Consider the following 17,847-nt stretch of genomic DNA (forward strand, 5'->3'; position numbering starts at 1 on the left):
CATGGTATGGACTTGCTTGATCTTGTGGACAAAGAGTTATGCAACATGGTTGTGGCTGGCTAAAATCACAGAACTTGTGGTCAAGGAGGTTTAGACAAAACTGTCTGTGAGATCTGATCATCTCCTCAGACCTAGGTTGTCTTTGGACTACAGTGATTTAATTATCATGAAACGTGTCTAACCATCTGAGGTTTCTGTTGTGATGTGATGTTGTGCTCAATAAAGAGTGGTGAGGTCTGCTCAGTAGACTGTGACACTCTTCATCTCAGGGTTGTGGGTTTCAGCCCCATGTTGGGCAATGAGGCCTTTAAGACAAGGAATTGAGCAAAATAATGCTAATCCAAGTCTCACTTGTACTAAAGCTTAAATGATTCCTCATGCAAGAAAAGATCAGAGCACATACATTCCCCCAGTTTCATACACACCAATCCAACATCTATACCTGATCACAACATGTTGTTTTGGATTGATTCCTGAAATACTCTTGATGCCAGGGAGTGAAAACTGCAAAACATTTGATCTCTTGACAAAGCATGGTATGGTATGGATATGCTTGATCTTGTGGACAAAGAGTTATGCAACATGGTTGTGGCTGGCTAAGTTCACAGAACATGTGGTCAAGGAGGTTTAGGGCAAAACGTTCTGACATCTGATCATCTCCTCAGACCTCGGTTGTCTTTGGACTCCAGTGTTTTAATTATCATGAAACGTGTCTAACTATCTGAGGTTTCTCTTGCGATGTGATGTGGTGCTCAAAGAAGCCCGGCTAGCTCAGTTCGGTAGAGCATGAGACTCTTAATCTCAGGGTCGTGGGTTCGAGCCCCACGTTGGGCGAGGAACCTTTTAAGACCAGAAATTCAGCACAACAATGCTCATCCATAGATTAGATCTACCAAAGCTAAAATGATTACTGATGCAAGGAAAGACCACAGCATATTAACCCCCCACTTTCATACACACCAATCCAACAACTATAGCTAATATGAATGTCTTGTTTTGAATTGACTCCCTTAATTTCTCTTGATGCCGTAGTTTATCCAGCAGTAAAAACTGCAAGAGATCGGATCTCTTGCCAAAGCATGGTATGGACTTGCTTGATCTTGTGGACAAAGAGTTATGCAACATGGTTGTGGCTGGCTAAAATCACAGAACTTGTGGTCAAGGAGGTTTAGACAAAACTGTCTGTGAGATCTGATCATCTCCTCAGACCTAGGTTGTCTTTGGACTACAGTGATTTAATTATCATGAAAGGTGTCTAACCATCTGAGGTTTCTGTTGTGATGTGATGTTGTGCTCAATAAAGCCCGGCTAGCTCAGTTCGGTAGAGCATGAGACTCTTAATCTCAGGGTCGTGGGTTCGAGCCCCACGTTGGGCGAGGAAGCTTTTAAGACCAGAAATTCAGCACAACAATGCTCATCCATAGATTAGATCTACCAAAGCTAAAATGATTACTGATGCAAGGAAAGACCACAGCATATTAACCCCCCACTTTCATACACACCAATCCAACATCTATACCTGATCAGAACATCTTTCTCTTGATGCCATAGTTTAGCCAGCAGTAAAATCTGCAAGAGATCAGATCCCTTGACAAAGCATGGTATGGTATGGATGTGCTTAATCTTGTGGACAAAGAGTTATGCAACATGGTTGTGGCTGGCTAAGTTCACAGAACATGTGGTCAAGGAGGTTTAGACAAAACTGTCTGTGAGATCTGATCATCTCCTCAGACCTAGGTTGTCTTTGGACTACAGTGTTTTAATTATCATGAAACGTGTCTAACCATCTGAGGTTTCTGTTGTGATGTGATGTTGTGCTCAATAAAGCCCGGCTAGCTCAGTTCGGTAGAGCATGAGACTCTTAATCTCAGGGTCGTGGGTTCGAGCCCCACGTTGGGCGAGGAACCTTTTAAGACCAGAAATTCAGCACAACAATGCTCATCCATAGATTAGATCTACTAAAGCTAAAATGATTACCGATGCAAGGAAAGACCACAGCATATTAACCCCCCACTTTCATACACACCAATCCAACAACTATAGCTAATATGAATGTCTTGTTTTGAATTGACTCCCTTAATTTCTCTTGATGCCATAGTTTATCCAGCAGTAAAAACTGCAAAACATCGGATCTCTTGCCAAAGCATGGTATGGACTTGCTTAATCTTGTGGACAAAGAGTTATGCAACATGGTTGTGGCTGGCTAAAATCACAGAACTTGTGGTCAAGGAGGTTTAGACAAAACTGTCTGTGAGATCTGATCATCTCCTCAGACCTAGGTTGTCTTTGGACTACAGTGATTTAATTATCATGAAACGTGTCTAACCATCTGAGGTTTCTGTTGTGATGTGATGTTGTGCTCAATAAAGCCTGGCTAGCTCAGTTCGGTAGAGCATGAGACTCTTAATCTCAGGGTCGTGGGTTCGAGCCCCACGTTGGGCGAGGAACCTTTTAAGACCAGAAATTCAGCACAACAATGCTCATCCATAGATTAGATCTACTAAAGCTAAAATGATTACTGATGCAAGGAAAGACCACAGCATATTGACCCCCCACTTCCTTCCCCCCCACCCAACATCTATACCTGATCAGAACATGTTGTTTTGGATTGATTCCTGAAATTCTCTTGATGCCATACCTAAGCCAGGAGTGAAAACTGCAAAACATCGGATCTCTACCCAAAGCATAGTATGGATATGCTTGATCTTGTGGACAAAGAGTTATGCAACATGGTTGTGGCTGGCTAAGTTCACAGAACATGTGGTCAAGGAGGTTTAGACAAAACTGTCTGTGAGATCTGATCATCTCCTCAGACCTAGGTTGTCTTTGGACTACAGTGATTTAATTATCATGAAACGTGTCTAACCATCTGAGGTTTCTGTTGTGATGTGATGTTGTGCTCAATAAAGCCCGGCTAGCTCAGTTCGGTAGAGCATGAGACTCTTAATCTCAGGGTCGTGGGTTCGAGCCCCACGTTGGGCGAGGAAGCTTTTAAGACCAGAAATTCAGCACAACAATGCTCATCCATAGATTAGATCTACCAAAGCTAAAATGATTACGGATGCAAGGAAAGACCACAGCATATTAACCCCCCACTTTCATACACACCAATCCAACATCTATACCTGATCAGAACATCTTTCTCTTGATGCCATAGTTTAGCCAGCAGTAAAATCTGCAAGAGATCAGATCCCTTGACAAAGCATGGTATGGTATGGATGTGCTTAATCTTGTGGACAAAGAGTTATGCAACATGGTTGTGGCTGGCTAAGTTCACAGAACATGTGGTCAAGGAGGTTTAGACAAAACTGTCTGTGAGATCTGATCATCTCCTCAGACCTAGGTTGTCTTTGGACTACAGTGTTTTAATTATCATGAAACGTGTCTAACCATCTGAGGTTTCTGTTGTGATGTGATGTTGTGCTCAATAAAGCCCGGCTAGCTCAGTTCGGTAGAGCATGAGACTCTTAATCTCAGGGTCGTGGGTTCGAGCCCCACGTTGGGCGAGGAACCTTTTAAGACCAGAAATTCAGCACAACAATGCTCATCCATAGATTAGATCTACTAAAGCTAAAATGATTACCGATGCAAGGAAAGACCACAGCATATTAACCCCCCACTTTCATACACACCAATCCAACAACTATAGCTAATATGAATGTCTTGTTTTGAATTGACTCCCTTAATTTCTCTTGATGCCATAGTTTATCCAGCAGTAAAAACTGCAAAACATCGGATCTCTTGCCAAAGCATGGTATGGTATGGATATGCTTGATCTTGTGGACAAAGAGTTATGCAACATGGTTGTGGCTGGCTAAAATCACAGAACTTGTGGTCAAGGAGGTTTAGACAAAACTGTCTGTGAGATCTGATCATCTCCTCAGACCTAGGTTGTCTTTGGACTACAGTGATTTAATTATCATGAAAGGTGTCTAACCATCTGAGGTTTCTGTTGTGATGTGATGTTGTGCTCAATAAAGCCCGGCTAGCTCAGTTCGGTAGAGCATGAGACTCTTAATCTCAGGGTCGTGGGTTCGAGCCCCACGTTGGGCGAGGAAGCTTTTAAGACCAGAAATTCAGCACAACAATGCTCATCCATAGATTAGATCTACCAAAGCTAAAATGATTACTGATGCAAGGAAAGACCACAGCATATTAACCCCCCACTTTCATACACACCAATCCAACATCTATACCTGATCAGAACATCTTTCTCTTGATGCCATAGTTTAGCCAGCAGTAAAATCTGCAAGAGATCAGATCCCTTGACAAAGCATGGTATGGTATGGATGTGCTTAATCTTGTGGACAAAGAGTTATGCAACATGGTTGTGGCTGGCTAAGTTCACAGAACATGTGGTCAAGGAGGTTTAGACAAAACTGTCTGTGAGATCTGATCATCTCCTCAGACCTAGGTTGTCTTTGGACTACAGTGTTTTAATTATCATGAAACGTGTCTAACCATCTGAGGTTTCTCTTGCGATGTGATGTGGTGCTCAAAGAAGCCCGGCTAGCTCAGTTCGGTAGAGCATGAGACTCTTAATCTCAGGGTCGTGGGTTCGACCCCCACGTTGGGCGAGGAACCTTTTAAGACCAGAAATTCAGCACAACAATGCTCATCCATAGATTAGATCTACCAAAGCTAAAATGATTACTGATGCAAGGAAAGACCACAGCATATTAACCCCCCCCCTTTCATACACACCAATCCAACAACTATAGGTAATATGAATGTCTTGTTTTGGATTGATTCCTGAAATTCTCTTGATGCCATACCTAAGCCAGGAGTGAAAACTGCAAAACATCGGATCTCTACCCAAAGCATGGTATGGATATGCTTGATCTTGTGGAGAAAGAGTTCTGCAACATGGTTGTGGCTGGCTAAGTTCACAGAACATGTGGTCAAGGAGGTTTAGGGCAACCTTGGTTGTCTTTGGACTACGGTGTTTTAATTATACACCAATCAAAATTTTTTAGTTGATCAGAAAGGAACAAAACGAGACGAGGTGGCCGAGTGGTTAAGGCGATGGACTGCTAATCCATTGTGCTCTGCACGCGTGGGTTCGAATCCCATCCTCGTCGAACACTTTGCAGCTTTCACAAGTGCACCATTGAGAGTATCCTGACTGGCTGCATCACCACCTGGTATGGCAGATGCAAAGCTCCACAGAGAGTGGTGAGGTCTGCTCAGTAGACCGTGACACTCTTCATCTCAGGGTTGTGGGTTTCAGCCCCACGTTGGGCAATGAGGCCTTTAAGACAAGGAATTGAGCAAAATAATGCTAATCCAAGTCTCACTTGTACTAAAGCTTAAATGATTCCTCATGCAAGAAAAGATCAGAGCATATACATTCCCCCAGTTTCATACACACCAATCCAACATCTATACCTGATCACAACATGTTGTTTTGGATTGATTCCTGAAATACTCTTGATGCCATTCCTAAGCCAGGAGTGAAAACTGCAAAACATTGGATCTCTTGACAAAGCATGGTATGGTATGGATATGCTTGATCTTGTGGACAAAGAGTTATGCAACATGGTTGTGGCTGGCTAAGTTCACAGAACATGTGGTCAAGGAGGTTTAGGGCAAAACTGTCTGACATCTGATCATCTCCTCAGACCTCGGTTGTCTTTGGACTACAGTGTTTTAATTATCATGAAACGTGTCTAACTATCTGAGGTTTCTCTTGCGATGTGATGTGGTGCTCAAAGAAGCCCGGCTAGCTCAGTTCAGTAGAGCGTGAGACTCTTAAATTTAGGGTCGTGGGTTCGAGCCCCACGTTGGGCGAGGAACCTTTTAAGACCAGAAATTCAGCACAACAATGCTCATCCATAGATTAGATCTACCAAAGCTAAAATGATTACTGATGCAAGGAAAGACCACAGCATATTAACCCCCCACTTTCATACACACCAATCCAACAACTATAGCTAATATGAATGTCTTGTTTTGAATTGACTCCCTTAATTTCTCTTGATGCCGTAGTTTATCCAGCAGTAAAAACTGCAAGAGATCGGATCTCTTGCCAAAGCATGGTATGGACTTGCTTGATCTTGTGGACAAAGAGTTATGCAACATGGTTGTGGCTGGCTAAAATCACAGAACTTGTGGTCAAGGAGGTTTAGACAAAACTGTCTGTGAGATCTGATCATCTCCTCAGACCTAGGTTGTCTTTGGACTACAGTGATTTAATTATCATGAAAGGTGTCTAACCATCTGAGGTTTCTGTTGTGATGTGATGTTGTGCTCAATAAAGCCCGGCTAGCTCAGTTCGGTAGAGCATGAGACTCTTAATCTCAGGGTCGTGGGTTCGAGCCCCACGTTGGGCGAGGAACCTTTTAAGACCAGAAATTCAGCACAACAATGCTCATCCATAGATTAGATCTACTAAAGCTAAAATGATTACTGATGCAAGGAAAGACCACAGCATATTGACCCCCCACTTCCTTCCCCCCCACCCAACATCTATACCTGATCAGAACATGTTGTTTTGGATTGATTCCTGAAATTCTCTTGATGCCATACCTAAGCCAGGAGTGAAAACTGCAAAACATCGGATCTCTACCCAAAGCATAGTATGGATATGCTTGATCTTGTGGACAAAGAGTTATGCAACATGGTTGTGGCTGGCTAAGTTCACAGAACATGTGGTCAAGGAGGTTTAGACAAAACTGTCTGTGAGATCTGATCATCTCCTCAGACCTAGGTTGTCTTTGGACTACAGTGATTTAATTATCATGAAACGTGTCTAACCATCTGAGGTTTCTGTTGTGATGTGATGTTGTGCTCAATAAAGCCCGGCTAGCTCAGTTCGGTAGAGCATGAGACTCTTAATCTCAGGGTCGTGGGTTCGAGCCCCACGTTGGGCGAGGAAGCTTTTAAGACCAGAAATTCAGCACAACAATGCTCATCCATAGATTAGATCTACCAAAGCTAAAATGATTACTGATGCAAGGAAAGACCACAGCATATTAACCCCCCACTTTCATACACACCAATCCAACATCTATACCTGATCAGAACATCTTTCTCTTGATGCCATAGTTTAGCCAGCAGTAAAATCTGCAAGAGATCAGATCCCTTGACAAAGCATGGTATGGTATGGATGTGCTTAATCTTGTGGACAAAGAGTTATGCAACATGGTTGTGGCTGGCTAAGTTCACAGAACATGTGGTCAAGGAGGTTTAGACAAAACTGTCTGTGAGATCTGATCATCTCCTCAGACCTAGGTTGTCTTTGGACTACAGTGATTTAATTATCATGAAACGTGTCTAACCATCTGAGGTTTCTGTTGTGATGTGATGTTGTGCTCAATAAAGCCCGGCTAGCTCAGTTCGGTAGAGCATGAGACTCTTAATCTCAGGGTCGTGGGTTCGAGCCCCACGTTGGGCGAGGAACCTTTTAAGACCAGAAATTCAGCACAACAATGCTCATCCATAGATTAGATCTACTAAAGCTAAAATGATTACCGATGCAAGGAAAGACCACAGCATATTGACCCCCCACTTTCATACACATCAATCCAACATCTATACCTGATCAGAACATGTTGTTTTGGATTGATTCCTGAAATTCTCTTGATGCCATACCTAAGCCAGGAGTGAAAACTGCAAAACATCGGATCTCTACCCAAAGCATGGTATGGATATGCTTGATCTTGTGGAGAAAGAGTTTTGCAACATGGTTGTGGCTGGCTAAGTTCACAGAACATGTGGTCAAGGAGGTTTAGGGCAACCTTGGTTGTCTTTGGACTACAGTGTTTTAATTATACACCAATCAAAATTTTTTAGTTGATCAGAAAGGAACAAAACGAGACGAGGTGGCCGAGTGGTTAAGGCGATGGACTGCTAATCCATTGTGCTCTGCACGCGTGGGTTCGAATCCCATCCTCGTCGAACACTTTGCAGTTTTCACAAGTGCACCATTGAGAGTATCCTGCATCACCACCTGGTATGGCAGATGCAAAGCTCCACAGAGAGTGGTGAGGTCTGCTCAGTAGACTGTGACACTCTTCATCTCAGGGTTGTGGGTTTCAGCCCCATGTTGGGCAATGAGGCCTTTAAGACAAGGAATTGAGCAAAATAATGCTAATCCAAGTCTCACTTGTACTAAAGCTTAAATGATTCCTCATGCAAGAAAAGATCAGAGCACATACATTCCCCCAGTTTCATACACACCAATCCAACATCTATACCTGATCACAACATGTTGTTTTGGATTGATTCCTGAAATACTCTTGATGCCAGGGAGTGAAAACTGCAAAACATTGGATCTCTTGACAAAGCATGGTATGGTATGGATATGCTTGATCTTGTGGACAAAGAGTTATGCAACATGGTTGTGGCTGGCTAAGTTCACAGAACATGTGGTCAAGGAGGTTTAGGGCAAAACGTTCTGACATCTGATCATCTCCTCAGACCTCGGTTGTCTTTGGACTCCAGTGTTTTAATTATCATGAAACGTGTCTAACTATCTGAGGTTTCTCTTGCGATGTGATGTGGTGCTCAAAGAAGCCCGGCTAGCTCAGTTCGGTAGAGCATGAGACTCTTAATCTCAGGGTCGTGGGTTCGAGCCCCACGTTGGGCGAGGAACCTTTTAAGACCAGAAATTCAGCACAACAATGCTCATCCATAGATTAGATCTACCAAAGCTAAAATGATTACTGATGCAAGGAAAGACCACAGCATATTAACCCCCCACTTTCATACACACCAATCCAACAACTATAGCTAATATGAATGTCTTGTTTTGAATTGACTCCCTTAATTTCTCTTGATGCCATAGTTTATCCAGCAGTAAAAACTGCAAAACATCGGATCTCTTGCCAAAGCATGGTATGGTATGGATATGCTTGATCTTGTGGACAAAGAGTTATGCAACATGGTTGTGGCTGGCTAAGATCACAGAACTTGTGGTCAAGGAGGTTTAGACAAAACTGTCTGTGAGATCTGATCATCTCCTCAGACCTAGGTTGTCTTTGGACTACAGTGATTTAATTATCATGAAACGTGTCTAACCATCTGAGGTTTCTGTTGTGATGTGATGTTGTGCTCAATAAAGAGTGGTGAGGTCTGCTCAGTAGACTGTGACACTCTTCATCTCAGGGTTGTGGGTTTCAGCCCCATGTTGGGCAATGAGGCCTTTAAGACAAGGAATTGAGCAAAATAATGCTAATCCAAGTCTCACTTGTACTAAAGCTTAAATGATTCCTCATGCAAGAAAAGATCAGAGCACATACATTCCCCCAGTTTCATACACACCAATCCAACATCTATACCTGATCACAACATGTTGTTTTGGATTGATTCCTGAAATACTCTTGATGCCAGGGAGTGAAAACTGCAAAACATTTGATCTCTTGACAAAGCATGGTATGGTATGGATATGCTTGATCTTGTGGACAAAGAGTTATGCAACATGGTTGTGGCTGGCTAAGTTCACAGAACATGTGGTCAAGGAGGTTTAGGGCAAAACGTTCTGACATCTGATCATCTCCTCAGACCTCGGTTGTCTTTGGACTCCAGTGTTTTAATTATCATGAAACGTGTCTAACTATCTGAGGTTTCTCTTGCGATGTGATGTGGTGCTCAAAGAAGCCCGGCTAGCTCAGTTCGGTAGAGCATGAGACTCTTAATCTCAGGGTCGTGGGTTCGAGCCCCACGTTGGGCGAGGAACCTTTTAAGACCAGAAATTCAGCACAACAATGCTCATCCATAGATTAGATCTACCAAAGCTAAAATGATTACTGATGCAAGGAAAGACCACAGCATATTAACCCCCCACTTTCATACACACCAATCCAACAACTATAGCTAATATGAATGTCTTGTTTTGAATTGACTCCCTTAATTTCTCTTGATGCCATAGTTTATCCAGCAGTAAAAACTGCAAAACATCGGATCTCTTGCCAAAGCATGGTATGGTATGGATACGCTTGATCTTGTGGACAAAGAGTTATGCAACATGGTTGTGGCTGGCTAAGATCACAGAACTTGTGGTCAAGGAGGTTTAGACAAAACTGTCTGTGAGATCTGATCATCTCCTCAGACCTAGGTTGTCTTTGGACTACAGTGATTTAATTATCATGAAACGTGTCTAACCATCTGAGGTTTCTCTTGCGATGTGATGTGGTGTTCAAAGAAGCCCGGCTAGCTCAGTTCGGTAGAGCATGAGACTCTTAATCTCAGGGTCGTGGGTTCGAGCCCCACGTTGGGCGAGGAACCTTTTAAGACCAGAAATTCAGCACAACAATGCTCATCCATAGATTAGATCTACCAAAGCTAAAATGATTACTGATGCAAGGAAAGACCACAGCATATTAACCCCCCACTTTCATACACACCAATCCAACAACTATAGCTAATATGAATGTCTTGTTTTGAATTGACTCCCTTAATTTCTCTTGATGCCGTAGTTTATCCAGCAGTAAAAACTGCAAGAGATCGGATCTCTTGCCAAAGCATGGTATGGACTTGCTTGATCTTGTGGACAAAGAGTTATGCAACATGGTTGTGGCTGGCTAAAATCACAGAACTTGTGGTCAAGGAGGTTTAGACAAAACTGTCTGTGAGATCTGATCATCTCCTCAGACCTAGGTTGTCTTTGGACTACAGTGATTTAATTATCATGAAACGTGTCTAACCATCTGAGGTTTCTGTTGTGATGTGATGTTGTGCTCAATAAAGAGTGGTGAGGTCTGCTCAGTAGACTGTGACACTCTTCATCTCAGGGTTGTGGGTTTCAGCCCCATGTTGGGCAATGAGGCCTTTAAGACAAGGAATTGAGCAAAATAATGCTAATCCAAGTCTCACTTGTACTAAAGCTTAAATGATTCCTCATGCAAGAAAAGATCAGAGCACATACATTCCCCCAGTTTCATACACACCAATCCAACATCTATACCTGATCACAACATGTTGTTTTGGATTGATTCCTGAAATACTCTTGATGCCAGGGAGTGAAAACTGCAAAACATTGGATCTCTTGACAAAGCATGGTATGGTATGGATATGCTTGATCTTGTGGACAAAGAGTTATGCAACATGGTTGTGGCTGGCTAAGTTCACAGAACATGTGGTCAAGGAGGTTTAGGGCAAAACGTTCTGACATCTGATCATCTCCTCAGACCTCGGTTGTCTTTGGACTCCAGTGTTTTAATTATCATGAAACGTGTCTAACTATCTGAGGTTTCTCTTGCGATGTGATGTGGTGCTCAAAGAAGCCCGGCTAGCTCAGTTCGGTAGAGCATGAGACTCTTAATCTCAGGGTCGTGGGTTCGAGCCCCACGTTGGGCGAGGAACCTTTTAAGACCAGAAATTCAGCACAACAATGCTCATCCATAGATTAGATCTACCAAAGCTAAAATGATTACTGATGCAAGGAAAGACCACAGCATATTAACCCCCCACTTTCATACACACCAATCCAACAACTATAGCTAATATGAATGTCTTGTTTTGAATTGACTCCCTTAATTTCTCTTGATGCCATAGTTTATCCAGCAGTAAAAACTGCAAAACATCGGATCTCTTGCCAAAGCATGGTATGGTATGGATATGCTTGATCTTGTGGACAAAGAGTTATGCAACATGGTTGTGGCTGGCTAAGATCACAGAACTTGTGGTCAAGGAGGTTTAGACAAAACTGTCTGTGAGATCTGATCATCTCCTCAGACCTAGGTTGTCTTTGGACTACAGTGATTTAATTATCATGAAACGTGTCTAACCATCTGAGGTTTCTCTTGCGATGTGATGTGGTGTTCAAAGAAGCCCGGCTAGCTCAGTTCGGTAGAGCATGAGACTCTTAATCTCAGGGTCGTGGGTTCGAGCCCCACGTTGGGCGAGGAACCTTTTAAGACCAGAAATTCAGCACAACAATGCTCATCCATAGATTAGATCTACCAAAGCTAAAATGATTACTGATGCAAGGAAAGACCACAGCATATTAACCCCCCACTTTCATACACACCAATCCAACAACTATAGCTAATATGAATGTCTTGTTTTGAATTGACTCCCTTAATTTCTCTTGATGCCGTAGTTTATCCAGCAGTAAAAACTGCAAGAGATCGGATCTCTTGCCAAAGCATGGTATGGACTTGCTTGATCTTGTGGACAAAGAGTTATGCAACATGGTTGTGGCTGGCTAAAATCACAGAACTTGTGGTCAAGGAGGTTTAGACAAAACTGTCTGTGAGATCTGATCATCTCCTCAGACCTAGGTTGTCTTTGGACTACAGTGATTTAATTATCATGAAAGGTGTCTAACCATCTGAGGTTTCTGTTGTGATGTGATGTTGTGCTCAATAAAGCCCGGCTAGCTCAGTTCGGTAGAGCATGAGACTCTTAATCTCAGGGTCGTGGGTTCGAGCCCCACGTTGGGCGAGGAAGCTTTTAAGACCAGAAATTCAGCACAACAATGCTCATCCATAGATTAGATCTACCAAAGCTAAAATGATTACTGATGCAAGGAAAGACCACAGCATATTAACCCCCCACTTCCATACACACCAATCCAACATCTATACCTGATCAGAACATCTTTCTCTTGATGCCATAGTTTAGCCAGCAGTAAAATCTGCAAGAGATCAGATCCCTTGACAAAGCATGGTATGGTATGGATGTGCTTAATCTTGTGGACAAAGAGTTATGCAACATGGTTGTGGCTGGCTAAGTTCACAGAACATGTGGTCAAGGAGGTTTAGACAAAACTGTCTGTGAGATCTGATCATCTCCTCAGACCTAGGTTGTCTTTGGACTACAGTGTTTTAATTATCATGAAACGTGTCTAACCATCTGAGGTTTCTCTTGCGATGTGATGTGGTGCTCAAAGAAGCCCGGCTAGCTCAGTTCGGTAGAGCATGAGACTCTTAATCTCAGGGTCGTGGGTTCGACCCCCACGTTGGGCGAGGAACCTTTTAAGACCAGAAATTCAGCACAACAATGCTCATCCATAGATTAGATCTACCAAAGCTAAAATGATTACTGATGCAAGGAAAGACCACAGCATATTAACCCCCCCCCTTTCATACACACCAATCCAACAACTATAGGTAATATGAATGTCTTGTTTTGGATTGATTCCTGAAATTCTCTTGATGCCATACCTAAGCCAGGAGTGAAAACTGCAAAACATCGGATCTCTACCCAAAGCATGGTATGGATATGCTTGATCTTGTGGAGAAAGAGTTCTGCAACATGGTTGTGGCTGGCTAAGTTCACAGAACATGTGGTCAAGGAGGTTTAGGGCAACCTTGGTTGTCTTTGGACTACAGTGTTTTAATTATACACCAATCAAAATTTTTTAGTTGATCAGAAAGGAACAAAACGAGACGAGGTGGCCGAGTGGTTAAGGCGATGGACTGCTAATCCATTGTGCTCTGCACGCGTGGGTTCGAATCCCATCCTCGTCGAACACTTTGCAGCTTTCACAAGTGCACCATTGAGAGTATCCTGACTGGCTGCATCACCACCTGGTATGGCAGATGCAAAGCTCCACAGAGAGTGGTGAGGTCTGCTCAGTAGACCGTGACACTCTTCATCTCAGGGTTGTGGGTTTCAGCCCCACGTTGGGCAATGAGGCCTTTAAGACAAGGAATTGAGCAAAATAATGCTAATCCAAGTCTCACTTGTACTAAAGCTTAAATGATTCCTCATGCAAGAAAAGATCAGAGCATATACATTCCCCCAGTTTCATACACACCAATCCAACATCTATACCTGATCACAACATGTTGTTTTGGATTGATTCCTGAAATACTCTTGATGCCATTCCTAAGCCAGGAGTGAAAACTGCAAAACATTGGATCTCTTGACAAAGCATGGTATGGTATGGATATGCTTGATCTTGTGGACAAAGAGTTATGCAACATGGTTGTGGCTGGCTAAGTTCACAGAACATGTGGTCAAGGAGGTTTAGGGCAAAACTGTCTGACATCTGATCATCTCCTCAGACCTCGGTTGTCTTTGGACTACAGTGTTTTAATTATCATGAAACGTGTCTAACTATCTGAGGTTTCTCTTGCGATGTGATGTGGTGCTCAAAGAAGCCCGGCTAGCTCAGTTCAGTAGAGCGTGAGACTCTTAAATTTAGGGTCGTGGGTTCGAGCCCCACGTTGGGCGAGGAACCTTTTAAGACCAGAAATTCAGCACAACAATGCTCATCCATAGATTAGATCTACCAAAGCTAAAATGATTACTGATGCAAGGAAAGACCACAGCATATTAACCCCCCACTTTCATACACACCAATCCAACAACTATAGCTAATATGAATGTCTTGTTTTGAATTGACTCCCTTAATTTCTCTTGATGCCGTAGTTTATCCAGCAGTAAAAACTGCAAGAGATCGGATCTCTTGCCAAAGCATGGTATGGACTTGCTTGATCTTGTGGACAAAGAGTTATGCAACATGGTTGTGGCTGGCTAAGATCACAGAACTTGTGGTCAAGGAGGTTTAGACAAAACTGTCTGTGAGATCTGATCATCTCCTCAGACCTAGGTTGTCTTTGGACTACAGTGATTTAATTATCATGAAAGGTGTCTAACCATCTGAGGTTTCTGTTGTGATGTGATGTTGTGCTCAATAAAGCCCGGCTAGCTCAGTTCGGTAGAGCATGAGACTCTTAATCTCAGGGTCGTGGGTTCGAGCCCCACGTTGGGCGAGGAAGCTTTTAAGACCAGAAATTCAGCACAACAATGCTCATCCATAGATTAGATCTACCAAAGCTAAAATGATTACTGATGCAAGGAAAGACCACAGCATATTAACCCCCCACTTTCATACACACCAATCCAACATCTATACCTGATCAGAACATCTTTCTCTTGATGCCATAGTTTAGCCAGCAGTAAAATCTGCAAGAGATCAGATCCCTTGACAAAGCATGGTATGGTATGTATGTGCTTAATCTTGTGGACAAAGAGTTATGCAACATGGTTGTGGCTGGCTAAGTTCACAGAACATGTGGTCAAGGAGGTTTAGACAAAACTGTCTGTGAGATCTGATCATCTCCTCAGACCTAGGTTGTCTTTGGACTACAGTGTTTTAATTATCATGAAACGTGTCTAACCATCTGAGGTTTCTCTTGCGATGTGATGTGGTGCTCAAAGAAGCCCGGCTAGCTCAGTTCGGAAGAGCATGAGACTCTTAATCTCAGGGTCGTGGGTTCGAGCCCCACGTTGGGCGAGGAACCTTTTAAGACCAGAAATTCAGCACAACAATGCTCATCCATAGATTAGATCTACCAAAGCTAAAATGATTACTGATGCAAGGAAAGACCACAGCATATTAACCCCCCCCCTTTCATACACACCAATCCAACAACTATAGGTAATATGAATGTCTTGTTTTGGATTGATTCCTGAAATTCTCTTGATGCCATACCTAAGCCAGGAGTGAAAACTGCAAAACATCGGATCTCTACCCAAAGCATGGTATGGATATGCTTGATCTTGTGGAGAAAGAGTTTTGCAACATGGTTGTGGCTGGCTAAGTTCACAGAACATGTGGTCAAGGAGGTTTAGGGCAACCTTGGTTGTCTTTGGACTACAGTGTTTTAATTATACACCAATCAAAATTTTTTAGTTGATCAGAAAGGAACAAAACGAGACGAGGTGGCCGAGTGGTTAAGGCGATGGACTGCTAATCCATTGTGCTCTGCACGCGTGGGTTCGAATCCCATCCTCGTCGAACACTTTGCAGCTTTCACAGGTGCACCATTGAGAGTATCCTGACTGGCTGCATCACCACCTGGTATGGCAGATGCAAAGCTCCACAGAGAGTGGTGAGGTCTGCTCAGTAGACCGTGACACTCTTCATCTCAGGGTTGTGGGTTTCAGCCCCACGTTGGGCAATTTTAAGATTTTAAGGCCTTTAAGACAAGGAATTGAGCAAAATAATGCTAATCCAAGTCTCACTTGTACTAAAGCTTAAATGATTCCTCATGCAAGAAAAGATCAGAGCATATACATTCCCCCAGTTTCATACACACCAATCCAACATCTATACCTGATCACAACATGTTGTTTCTCTTGCGATGTGATGTGGTGTTCAAAGAAGCCCGGCTAGCTCAGTTCGGTAGAGCATGAGACTCTTAATCTCAGGGTCGTGGGTTCGAGCCCCACGTTGGGCGAGGAACCTTTTAAGACCAGAAATTCAGCACAACAATGCTCATCCATAGATTAGATCTACTAAAGCTAAAATGATTACTGATGCAAGGAAAGACCACAGCATATTGACCCCCCACTTCCTTCCCCCCCACCCAACATCTATACCTGATCAGAACATGTTGTTTTGGATTGATTCCTGAAATTCTCTTGATGCCATACCTAAGCCAGGAGTGAAAACTGCAAAACATCGGATCTCTACCCAAAGCATAGTATGGATATGCTTGATCTTGTGGACAAAGAGTTATGCAACATGGTTGTGGCTGGCTAAGTTCACAGAACATGTGGTCAAGGAGGTTTAGACAAAACTGTCTGTGAGATCTGATCATCTCCTCAGACCTAGGTTGTCTTTGGACTACAGTGATTTAATTATCATGAAAGGTGTCTAACCATCTGAGGTTTCTGTTGTGATGTGATGTTGTGCTCAATAAAGCCCGGCTAGCTCAGTTCGGTAGAGCATGAGACTCTTAATCTCAGGGTCGTGGGTTCGAGCCCCACGTTGGGTGAGGAAGCTTTTAAGACCAGAAATTCAGCACAACAATGCTCATCCATAGATTAGATCTACCAAAGCTAAAATGATTACTGATGCAAGGAAAGACCACAGCATATTAACCCCCCACTTTCATACACACCAATCCAACATTTATACCTGATCACAACATGTTGTTTTGGATTGATTCCTGAAATACTCTTGATGCCATTCCTAAGCCAGGAGTGAAAACTGCAAAACATTGGATCTCTTGACAAAGCATGGTATGGTATGGATATGCTTGATCTTGTGGACAAAGAGTTATGCAACATGGTTGTGGCTGGCTAAGTTCACAGAACATGTGGTCAAGGAGGTTTAGGGCAAAACTGTCTGACATCTGATCATCTCCTCAGACCTCGGTTGTCTTTGGACTACAGTGTTTTAATTATCATGAAACGTGTCTAACTATCTGAGGTTTCTCTTGCGATGTGATGTGGTGCTCAAAGAAGCCCGGCTAGCTCAGTTCAGTAGAGCGTGAGACTCTTAAATTTAGGGTCGTGGGTTCGAGCCCCACGTTGGGCGAGGAACCTTTTAAGACCAGAAATTCAGCACAACAATGCTCATCCATAGATTAGATCTACCAAAGCTAAAATGATTACTGATGCAAGGAAAGACCACAGCATATTAACCCCCCACTTTCATACACACCAATCCAACAACTATAGCTAATATGAATGTCTTGTTTTGAATTGACTCCCTTAATTTCTCTTGATGCCGTAGTTTATCCAGCAGTAAAAACTGCAAGAGATCGGATCTCTTGCCAAAGCATGGTATGGACTTGCTTGATCTTGTGGACAAAGAGTTATGCAACATGGTTGTGGCTGGCTAAAATCACAGAACTTGTGGTCAAGGAGGTTTAGACAAAACTGTCTGTGAGATCTGATCATCTCCTCAGACCTAGGTTGTCTTTGGACTACAGTGATTTAATTATCATGAAACGTGTCTAACCATCTGAGGTTTCTGTTGTGATGTGATGTTGTGCTCAATAAAGAGTGGTGAGGTCTGCTCAGTAGACTGTGACACTCTTCATCTCAGGGTTGTGGGTTTCAGCCCCATGTTGGGCAATGAGGCCTTTAAGACAAGGAATTGAGCAAAATAATGCTAATCCAAGTCTCACTTGTACTAAAGCTTAAATGATTCCTCATGCA

At 43.0% G+C, this 17,847-nt stretch overlaps 1 protein-coding gene and 21 non-coding genes across 26 annotated transcripts in view; all 22 read left to right on the top strand.

Annotated features, from left to right (window-relative positions):
• The window catches only part of rbfox3a (RNA binding fox-1 homolog 3a), a 530,829-nt gene that overhangs the window by 173,228 nt on the left and 339,754 nt on the right, over window positions 1-17,847 (top strand). The gene's annotated exons all lie outside the window — the stretch shown is intronic.
• Window positions 761-834, top strand: trnak-cuu (transfer RNA lysine (anticodon CUU)). The gene has a single exon. It is a non-coding gene; the product is annotated as a tRNA-Lys (tRNA).
• On the top strand, window positions 1,303-1,376 carry trnak-cuu (transfer RNA lysine (anticodon CUU)). Its single transcript has one exon. It is a non-coding gene; the product is annotated as a tRNA-Lys (tRNA).
• On the top strand, window positions 1,827-1,900 carry trnak-cuu (transfer RNA lysine (anticodon CUU)). Its single transcript has one exon. It is a non-coding gene; the product is annotated as a tRNA-Lys (tRNA).
• trnak-cuu (transfer RNA lysine (anticodon CUU)) lies at window positions 2,909-2,982 on the top strand. Its single transcript has one exon. It is a non-coding gene; the product is annotated as a tRNA-Lys (tRNA).
• On the top strand, window positions 3,433-3,506 carry trnak-cuu (transfer RNA lysine (anticodon CUU)). Its single transcript has one exon. It is a non-coding gene; the product is annotated as a tRNA-Lys (tRNA).
• trnak-cuu (transfer RNA lysine (anticodon CUU)) lies at window positions 3,980-4,053 on the top strand. Its single transcript has one exon. It is a non-coding gene; the product is annotated as a tRNA-Lys (tRNA).
• Window positions 5,000-5,081, top strand: trnas-gcu (transfer RNA serine (anticodon GCU)). The gene has a single exon. It is a non-coding gene; the product is annotated as a tRNA-Ser (tRNA).
• trnak-cuu (transfer RNA lysine (anticodon CUU)) lies at window positions 6,259-6,332 on the top strand. The gene has a single exon. It is a non-coding gene; the product is annotated as a tRNA-Lys (tRNA).
• Window positions 6,799-6,872, top strand: trnak-cuu (transfer RNA lysine (anticodon CUU)). Its single transcript has one exon. It is a non-coding gene; the product is annotated as a tRNA-Lys (tRNA).
• Window positions 7,323-7,396, top strand: trnak-cuu (transfer RNA lysine (anticodon CUU)). The gene has a single exon. It is a non-coding gene; the product is annotated as a tRNA-Lys (tRNA).
• On the top strand, window positions 7,818-7,899 carry trnas-gcu (transfer RNA serine (anticodon GCU)). The gene has a single exon. It is a non-coding gene; the product is annotated as a tRNA-Ser (tRNA).
• Window positions 8,517-8,590, top strand: trnak-cuu (transfer RNA lysine (anticodon CUU)). The gene has a single exon. It is a non-coding gene; the product is annotated as a tRNA-Lys (tRNA).
• trnak-cuu (transfer RNA lysine (anticodon CUU)) lies at window positions 9,600-9,673 on the top strand. Its single transcript has one exon. It is a non-coding gene; the product is annotated as a tRNA-Lys (tRNA).
• On the top strand, window positions 10,147-10,220 carry trnak-cuu (transfer RNA lysine (anticodon CUU)). The gene has a single exon. It is a non-coding gene; the product is annotated as a tRNA-Lys (tRNA).
• trnak-cuu (transfer RNA lysine (anticodon CUU)) lies at window positions 11,225-11,298 on the top strand. Its single transcript has one exon. It is a non-coding gene; the product is annotated as a tRNA-Lys (tRNA).
• trnak-cuu (transfer RNA lysine (anticodon CUU)) lies at window positions 11,772-11,845 on the top strand. The gene has a single exon. It is a non-coding gene; the product is annotated as a tRNA-Lys (tRNA).
• Window positions 12,314-12,387, top strand: trnak-cuu (transfer RNA lysine (anticodon CUU)). The gene has a single exon. It is a non-coding gene; the product is annotated as a tRNA-Lys (tRNA).
• Window positions 13,334-13,415, top strand: trnas-gcu (transfer RNA serine (anticodon GCU)). The gene has a single exon. It is a non-coding gene; the product is annotated as a tRNA-Ser (tRNA).
• trnak-cuu (transfer RNA lysine (anticodon CUU)) lies at window positions 14,593-14,666 on the top strand. Its single transcript has one exon. It is a non-coding gene; the product is annotated as a tRNA-Lys (tRNA).
• trnas-gcu (transfer RNA serine (anticodon GCU)) lies at window positions 15,613-15,694 on the top strand. Its single transcript has one exon. It is a non-coding gene; the product is annotated as a tRNA-Ser (tRNA).
• Window positions 16,063-16,136, top strand: trnak-cuu (transfer RNA lysine (anticodon CUU)). The gene has a single exon. It is a non-coding gene; the product is annotated as a tRNA-Lys (tRNA).

This window comes from Paralichthys olivaceus, chromosome 21 (assembly GCF_024713975.1).
Source record: "Paralichthys olivaceus isolate ysfri-2021 chromosome 21, ASM2471397v2, whole genome shotgun sequence".
NCBI classification, from domain to species: Eukaryota; Metazoa; Chordata; class Actinopteri; order Pleuronectiformes; family Paralichthyidae; genus Paralichthys; species Paralichthys olivaceus.